Source organism: Chamaea fasciata, unplaced genomic scaffold (genome assembly GCF_029207755.1).
Source record: "Chamaea fasciata isolate MVZ Bird 193981 ecotype frontalis unplaced genomic scaffold, bChaFas1.0.hap1 SCAF_15, whole genome shotgun sequence".
Lineage (NCBI taxonomy): Eukaryota > Metazoa > Chordata > Aves > Passeriformes > Sylviidae > Chamaea > Chamaea fasciata.
In genome coordinates, this window is record NW_027094100.1 from 5,074 (window position 1) to 13,905 (window position 8,832).

Consider the following 8,832-nt stretch of genomic DNA (forward strand, 5'->3'; position numbering starts at 1 on the left):
ATATTTTACACTAGATGAATTCATTAACCTAACACATCAGAAACACAATTAATTTGAATTAAATGAGCCTGGTTTTCTAAGGGGTAAAGTTTTAATCTTTATTTAGATAATATGGGCATATTTTCTCTATCTGTATGGGGTTTTTTTGGTGGGTTGCGGGGGAGTTTATTTTGGGGGTTTTCTTTTTTTGTTCGCTTTGTTTTGGATTTCTTTGCTAATAAACAAGCAGGGTCGGAGAGTTCAAAATAAAACGTCTACTTTGTTTTTATTGCTCCCTCTGAAATACGCCTCGACAGCCTGGACAGCAGGCTGCTGCTGGTAACACTGTGCACGGGTAGGAGGAGACCTGGTCAGGGCTGGGAAGGAAAAAACGGCACCACGGTGGTCACAGCTTTCTCCCTTCAGGAGTTTTATGGAGCAGAAAATACAGAGCTTTTGCCAACTGCGCTCTCTATGACATCCGGACGTCCAGCGGGCACCGAGGTCATTTCTCATCTTTCTTGCCAACAGCCAAACCCCCAGGCGCCCGGGGGAAGAAAGAGTATGGGGGAAAAAAAAAAGGAACAAAGAAAACATGAAAAAATAAACCAAAACTATAGAAAATAATAAATAAAATTAAAATACCAAAAGAAAAAAATTTCAAAGTAACAAAAAAGTGGAAAAAAAATTTAAACAAAAAATTAAAATAAAAAACGAAAAGTAGTTTTAACAAGTAAATAAATAGCTAAAGAAAAAAAATAAAAATTAAAAAACTGAAGAAAAAGTCTTTGAAAAACCACAAAACGCAACATGAAAAACCACAACAAAAGAGCACAAAAATACAAAAATAACAAAAAATAAAATACAAAATTAAATAAACGCAGCTCTCACCTCCTGCCACTGCCTAAAAAAGCACCATGGCTTTCCTCAATTATGCAGCAATAAGGGAAACAAACCCAGTGCCCCCCAGAACAGAAGGTTTTCTAGACAATTCCCACTTCTGCTTGGAAACAAATTCTATTTTAGTGGGAAGCTCATTTTGGACAAACATCCAAATGTGCCAAGGTAGGAAAGAACCAGCCCCTTGTGTCCAAGGAACAGCAGCTAGGCCTGGATTCAGGTTTTAATGGCATTTATGCAATTAAAAATGCAGTAAATTGAACTTTCCAAAGAGACGAATCGTGGCAAATAAATACTTCAAAGTTTTCTTGGGAAATCACAGAATTTTGTGGAGATGGTGCTGGACAATTGCTGATTTACCAACATTAATTGGGTAAATTTCCTTAGAAATGTGCTCTACAAGGTACAAAAATTCCAATTAGGATGGAAAATTGGAATAAATAAATATTCCCTTACTAAAATCAGAGAGAAAATCAGAGTTATTCCTTCAATTAAAAGGAAGGAATAACATCCAAATCCAAGCCTGCCTGGAAAACAAGCTCAGGAATTTCTAACATTGAAAACTTTTGCAAGAGTCATGAAGTTGGTGAAAGTTCATGGAATGATGGTTTAAAATCTGCTTCCTCTGCTCTGATTTAAAGGGAAGTGGGAATTCAACAGGTCCAGTTACTCCCATCCAACCTTGGACTGGGATAAGGCCTTCCAGTGGCTTCACTTCCTACTGGCTCTCTCCTTTTCGCCAACTACCTGCAAGAGGAAAAGCAACAGGAATAAAGTCTCAAACAGGATGGCCTTGGTCCAGGCAGACTGAGGTGCAGCTCCCAGGGAGGGAGGCCAGGCTGTGCCTCGGGGAGCTCCGGGAATCTGGGATTGCCCGTGGGATTCAAGGGCTGGAAAAGCACACCCACCTGCCAGGTTCAGTGCTGGGACAGAGCAAGGCCGGGGCTCGGGGGCAGCAGTTAGAGCTGGGACTGCAGGAGAACACCCCAAACCCGGGTTAAACATCCGGCACGACACGCAGCACGCTCCGGGAGAAACTCGGGCGGGAGAAGCCCCGGGATGCTCCACGTTCCTTGCCCTTGGCAGCTGTGCCAGGGCCTCCCTCAGAATGCTGACCTCACCGTGCAGCTCCTACAAAACAGGAGAACTTATGGGAATCGCCCAGAATCCCTGGACTTCCAGTTATTAAGAACCACAGCTGCAGCGAAAGGTGTACAAACGCTACTGCAAACCAGCAGGGCTGAGGAGACGCAGGGATTTATTCCCGAGGGGACACAAGGATCCCTCAGCCAGCCAGGATTTCTCCCAGGCTCTTCCCACTGCTCTCTAAGGACACAAACAGCAGTTTTTCCCTCGAGTTCCCCTTTCCATCAATGCCAAGACTCGTGTTCTCCTCCAACCCCAGGTTCAGGAAGGAAAGTAGGAATATTATCACTGCATAGACTGTCCAGGAGGGTGTGACTGAGGCAGCAGCACCAGCTCCCACTCCACTGCTGCTCTGGATTCCTGAGCAGCTCCTTTCCATCCTGCCCTTCCCAGCACCATTCCCTGGGTGCCATGTCCACAGACACCTTCTCCATGCCGCTTAAAACCCACAGACACCAACAGAAAGGAGATCAAAAATCAATTCAAATGTTGCTAGTCAGAGAGAATGGGAGAGGCCTAAAAATCTGCATTTATTTTAGAACACTAGAGCAATTTCTTCATGACCCTGACTATCAGTGATGGGCAGATAAACACCTTCTTTAACTTACTACCTGCAAAAACATCAAGTTTCAAGTTTAGTAAAGATAAAATTTTGCTGCAAAAATAAAAGAGGTGGGATGTTGGCGTTAGTGCTTTAACCTTCGGACATTAGCGGGTATTTGTAAAACAAATTCATTATTGAAGCAGCTAACTTGAAAATAAGGGGTTTTTACAATAAAGTTGACCAAAAAAGAGTCTCAAAATTAAGATATAGGCTGCACAAATATTTAAGAAAAAAAAAGTTGTCTTTCGTGCGTATAACCTGCCAGCCTCTCATGTTTTCAGTCCTTACCATTTATTTTTACCAAGGTGATGATTAAAACCTTGTCAAAAGCTCAAAAAAAAAAATTCCAGGACAAGGCGTTTTCCCAAGTACCCTCAGTGTGGAGCTGTGTCAGCCACAAGTGTTTGCTCCCTCAGCCCAGCCCGGAGCAGGCTCCAGCTGCTGCCCAGGGGGGTTACCAAGGGACTCACCTGTTTGAAGCTGTAAACGCAGGTGGCCTGCACTGGAGTGCCAATAAATGTGAAATGTGTGACTCTCACCTTGAATAGCGATCGATCTTCTCAGGGGAGCCCCTCACCCAGGATGGGGGGCTCTGCCACAGATTTCATCTCTCCGCATCTGAAACAAAGTCAGGACAACAGTCAGAGTGCTGCAGGATACCTTGACAGCTCCAGACATCTTGTGGCAATCTAGGAATACCCTCTACAGTCTAACCACACCCCACATCACAAATTTCAAGCCCCCAGGACTATTACCCTCGTACCCCTACACCCAGACTGAGCAGCAAGGCAGAGCAGCTCCGGGCCAAACACACACCAACACCCGTGACACAGCACAGGACAAACGAGGGGACGCAACAGGGACAGAAAACTCTGGCAAGAAGAACGACCCTGAGGGTCCAGAGAACTCGGAATGAGATGACCGAGGTAAGATGGAAGGTGAGCTGGCCAGGCTCAGAGAACCCTGCAGGAACAAGATGCCATCGGGATGACTTTTCCCAAGAGACGCAGAGATGGATGCCCGAGAATCCTACGGTCAGAATCCTCCACCTGTCTTTGCATTCTCACAAGACCTAACCCGCCGGAATGGATCAGGGCGGTGCACGGCTGTCAGTACAGCTCAGAACAAGACCTGAAAAGGCATCGGACCGGATGCTTGTGAAGAGAGATGGATTCTGATGAGTGTCCGAGCAGCTGAGACAAAGGCACCTGGCTGAGGAGCACAGAGATCAGAAATGCTAAGACTGATGCCAGGGGTTTGGACAGGCCCCTGAAAGGACTAAAGGAAAAGACAAGACACCAAACAGACAGAGTGCACAACAGACAAGTGACACAACACACACCAGGACTGCTCTGCCCTGCAGACCTCAGCACTGACATGAAAAATGAGACTTTCCCTTCATGTAGCCTAAGGGGTCACATCTTGGTGCCCCCAACTCCAAATCTGACTTAAAAAACCCCTCCCGGTGATCCCTGCCCTGGCATCCTGCTTTCATCCCCTCTGTGAGCCATAGCCCTCCACTTATCTCTCAGGCAACCAGGGAGGCAAATCCCTGCCAGGTCCAAAGAAGGCCGCCTCTCCCTTAGGGAAACTCCTGCTGTCGCCGGGCTGCTGTCTCTTAGTCAGCTACAATAAAGAAAACCAAACATGAATGCGTGATCTTAGCAGCCCATCACCCAAAACCCGACAATTCTGCTACTCACTGTCTCCTAAGCTTGCCTGTGTCCTCGGCCCCGCGCTTCAGCTGCGCTCAGAGGCCAACGCCGGCGTCGCAGGGTCTGCCTGGGTAAAGAGCAGACAAGGTGACGTGGCAGCGCTGGAACTTGAGGGGACCCTCCCTCCTTCTCCTCCCTGACTCACCTCAACTCCTCGGCCGTTATCCAAGCCTACCTGGATGGGGCCTTCACAAGGAGAAGATCAAGGCTCCATCACAGACTCCTGGAATGCTCCCGGAGGGCTCACGGGTGAGGTGACGCGGGTCTGTCGTCCCGTTGGTGAGAGGGGAGCTCGGCCTCCTGCGAGTGGACTCCCTAAAACGCACAATAACGGAGGCTTAGAGTTGCACCAGCGAGTGAGGCTTGAACAATAGCAACGGCTTCTGTCCACCCGTCACTGCTCACCTCGCCCACGTCAGCTTGACTGCTGAGATCCGGCTTCACCACCTAAAAATAAAGACAAAGAACAGAGCTGTAACACAGCCATCATTTACACCTCCCCTGCAAACAGAAACAGGGACTGACCTTCTCAGGGGAGCCCCCTCACCCAGGATGGGGGGCTCTGCCACAGATTTCATCTCTCTGCATCTGAAACAGAGTCAGGACAAAAGTCAGAGTGCTGCAGGATACCTTGACAGCTCCAGACATCTTGTGGCAATCTAGGAATACCCTCTACAGTCTAACCACACCCCACATCACAAATTTCAAGCCCCCAGGACTATTACCCTCGTACCCCTACACCCAGACTGAGCAGCAAGGCAGAGCAGCTCCGGGCCAAACACACACCAACACCCGTGACACAGCACAGGACAAACGAGGGGACGCAACAGGGACAGAAAACTCTGGCAAGAAGAACGACCCTGAGGGTCCAGAGAACTCGGAATGAGATGACCGAGGTAAGATGGAAGGTGAGCTGGCCAGGCTCAGAGAACCCTGCAGGAACAAGATGCCATCGGGATGACTTATCCCAAGAGACGCAGAGATGGATGCCCGAGAATCCTACGGTCAGAATCCTCCACCTGTCTTTGCATTCTCACAAGACCTAACCCGCCGGAATGGATCAGGGCGGTGCACGGCTGTCAATACAGCTCAGAACAAGACCTGAAAAGGCATCGGACCGGATGCTTGTGAAGAGAGATGGATTCTGATGAGTGTCCGAGCAGCTGAGACAAAGGCACCTGGCTGAGGAGCACAGAGATCAGAAATGCTAAGACTGATGCCAGGGGTTTGGACAGGCCCCTGAAAGGACTAAAGGAAAAGACAAGACACCAAACAGACAGAGTGCACAACAGACAAGTGACACAACACACACCAGGACTGCTCTGCCCTGCACACCTCAGCACTGACATGAAAAATGAGACTTTCCCTTCATGTAGCCTAAGGGGTCACATCTGGGACATCCCCAGCTCCAAACCCGACTCGAAAAATCCCTCCCGCTGACCCCTGCCCTGGTACCCCGCTTTCATCCCCTCTGTGGCTCCAAGCCCTCCACTTATCTCTCAAATGTCTGGGGAGGTGAATCCACGCCGGGTGCCAAAGAAGGCTGCCTCTCCCTCAGAGAAATTCCTCCCGTCACTGGGCTGCTGTCTCCTAGTCAGCTACGATAAAGAAAACCAAATACCAAAGCATAATCTTAGCTGCACATCAGCCAAAACCCAGCAGCTCTGCTACTCACCGTCTCTTAAGCAGGACCGGGCCCTCGGGCCCCGTGCGTGCTTCAGCTGAGCTCGGAGGCCGACGCTCGCAGCGCCAAAGCCTTAGAGGCATTACTGGCACCGAGCTCACCCACCGTGGCCTCCATTAGGGCTGTGAGCATCCCCGGTTAGAGCAGGACAGGAACGCAGGGTGGACATCCCCGGTGAACCTCAACCCTGTGGACTCTGCCCCACCACTGTCACTTCCTGCCTGGCCCTAGCTTAGGGCTACTGCCTGCACCTCTCAGGACTTCTGGCCTTGTCTTGCGTTAGGATTGCTGCCGGCACCTGCTCTCAGGGAAACGGTGTTGGCAGCAGCGCTGTGAGGGCCGGGATGCCTGTACTCTGACTTGTATCCTAGGCTGTACCCCTGATTTTCACTGTGTGTTCTCTAGTCCTTGAGTCCTTTACCTCAGCCTCTGTGTGTATCACTGTAACCTCCCCCCTTCTGAACCCTGCTTCTTCAGAGCCCTAGACCTTGCAGCCGGGGACGCTCTGCACCGTTAGGGTCCCAAGAGCTGTCCCGCACGCAGGACAGGTACATCCACAGTTGTTCCCTGCCTACCCTAAGAAACGTGGCCCTGAGACAGGGCAGAGGCTGACAGAGCCGAACTCTTTGCGGTGGCAAAAGGCACGAAGCCTTACCAACCGCCGCCTCGAGAGGGAATCAGGAGCACTTCCACCGGCTGCGGAGAGACAGGGAATCCCAGGGTGGGTGGGGCGGGAAACCCCCGTTATCCCCAGCCCTGTTGGATCCTGCTCCCCACTATCGCTTCCTGCCTGGCCCTAGCCTGACTGTGTCTGCACAGGTCAGAGCTTCTGGTGTGTTCCTGCACTAGGGCTGCTGCCTGCACCTGCTCTCAGGGGAAGTGTGCTGGTAGCAGTGCTGTGAGGGCCGCTACACCTGTACTCTGACTTGTATCCTAGCCTGCTCCCCTGAGTTTCACCGTGTGTCCTCTAGTCCTTGAGTCCTTTACCTCAGCCTCTGTGTGTGTGGCTACACCTCCCCCCTTCTAAACCCAACTTCTTTAGAGCCCTGCACCTCGCAGCCAGGCCTTCTGGCATTGTCCTGCATAAGGGCTCCTGCCTGTACCTGCACTCAGGGAAACGGGCATGTCTTTAGGGCTACTCCTTCGGGTCTGGGGTAGGGGTGGGGTCGGGCTGGTACACCTGTACTCTCAATTGGCACATCTTGGACATCCCTATCTCCACACCTGACTCAAAAACCCCTCCTGACAAGTCCTGACCCAGCACTCCACTTTCATCCCCTCTGTGGCTCTGAACCCTCCACTTATCTCTTGGACGTCTGGGGATGAGAATCCACGCCGGGTGCCAAAGAAGGCCGCCTCTCCCTCAGGGAAACTCCTGCTGTCGCCGGGCTGTTGTCTCTTAGTCAGCTACAACAAAGAAAACCAAACATGAATGCGTGATCTTAGCAGCCCATCACCCAAAACCCGACAATTCTGCTACTCACTGTCTCCTAAGCTTGCCTGTGTCCTCGGCCCCGCGCTTCAGCTGCGCTCAGAGGCCAACGCCGGCGTCGCAGGGTCTGCCTGGGTAAAGAGCAGACAAGGTGACGTGGCAGCGCTGGAACTTGAGGGGACCCTCCCTCCTTCTCCTCCCTGACTCACCTCAACTCCTCGGCCGTTATCCAAGCCTACCTGGATGGGGCCTTCACAAGGAGAAGATCAAGGCTCCATCACAGACTCCTGGAATGCTCCCGGAGGGCTCACGGGTGAGGTGACGCGGGTCTGTCGTCCCGTTGGTGAGAGGGGAGCTCGGCCTCCTGCGAGTGGACTCCCTAAAACGCACAATAACGGAGGCTTAGAGTTGCACCAGCGAGTGAGGCTTGAACAATAGCAACGGCTTCTGTCCACCCGTCACTGCTCACCTCGCCCACGTCAGCTTGACTGCTGAGATCCGGCTTCACCACCTAAAAATAAAGACAAAGAACAGAGCTGTAACACAGCCATCATTTACACCTCCCCTGCAAACAGAAACAGGGACTGACCTTCTCAGGGGAGCCCCCTCACCCAGGATGGGGGGCTCTGCCACAGATTTCATCTCTCTGCATCTGAAACAGAGTCAGGACAAAAGTCAGAGTGCTGCAGGATACCTTGACAGCTCCAGACATCTTGTGGCAATCTAGGAATACCCTCTACAGTCTAACCACACCCCACATCACAAATTTCAAGCCCCCGGCACTATTACCCTCGTACCCCTACACCCAGACTGAGCAGCAAGGCAGAGCAGCTCCGGGCCAAACACACACCAACACCCGTGACACAGCACAGGACAAACGAGGGGACGCAACAGGGACAGAAAACTCTGGCAAGAAGAACGACCCTGAGGGTCCAGAGAACTCGGAATGAGATGACCGAGGTAAGATGGAAGGTGAGCTGGCCAGGCTCAGAGAACCCTGCAGGAACAAGATGCCATCGGGATGACTTATCCCAAGAGACGCAGAGATGGATGCCCGAGAATCCTACGGTCAGAATCCTCCACCTGTCTTTGCATTCTCACAAGACCTAACCCGCCGGAATGGATCAGGGCGGTGCACGGCTGTCAATACAGCTCAGAACAAGACCTGAAAAGGCATCGGACCGGATGCTTGTGAAGAGAGATGGATTCTGATGAGTGTCCGAGCAGCTGAGACAAAGGCACCTGGCTGAGGAGCACAGAGATCAGAAATGCTAAGACTGATGCCAGGGGTTTGGACAGGCCCCTGAAAGGACAAAAGGAAAAGACAAGACACCAAACAGACAGAGTGCACAACAGACAAGTGACACAACAC

At 51.2% G+C, this 8,832-nt stretch overlaps 3 long non-coding RNA genes across 3 annotated transcripts; all 3 read right to left on the reverse strand.

Annotated features, from left to right (window-relative positions):
- Positions 1-1,560: 1,560 nt before the first annotated feature.
- On the reverse strand, positions 1,561-3,258 carry LOC136297391 (uncharacterized). The gene is made up of 3 exons (XR_010723149.1): positions 3,169-3,258; positions 1,788-2,010; positions 1,561-1,626 (listed from the first exon to the last, which is right to left on the reverse strand). It is a non-coding gene; the product is annotated as an uncharacterized lncRNA (long non-coding RNA).
- A 1,237-nt stretch (positions 3,259-4,495) lies between these two features.
- LOC136297547 (uncharacterized) lies at positions 4,496-5,159 on the reverse strand. The gene is made up of 3 exons (XR_010723188.1): positions 4,870-5,159; positions 4,750-4,791; positions 4,496-4,659 (listed from the first exon to the last, which is right to left on the reverse strand). It is a non-coding gene; the product is annotated as an uncharacterized lncRNA (long non-coding RNA).
- A 2,515-nt stretch (positions 5,160-7,674) lies between these two features.
- LOC136297543 (uncharacterized) lies at positions 7,675-8,343 on the reverse strand. The gene is made up of 3 exons (XR_010723187.1): positions 8,050-8,343; positions 7,930-7,971; positions 7,675-7,839 (listed from the first exon to the last, which is right to left on the reverse strand). It is a non-coding gene; the product is annotated as an uncharacterized lncRNA (long non-coding RNA).
- Positions 8,344-8,832: the final 489 nt, after the last annotated feature.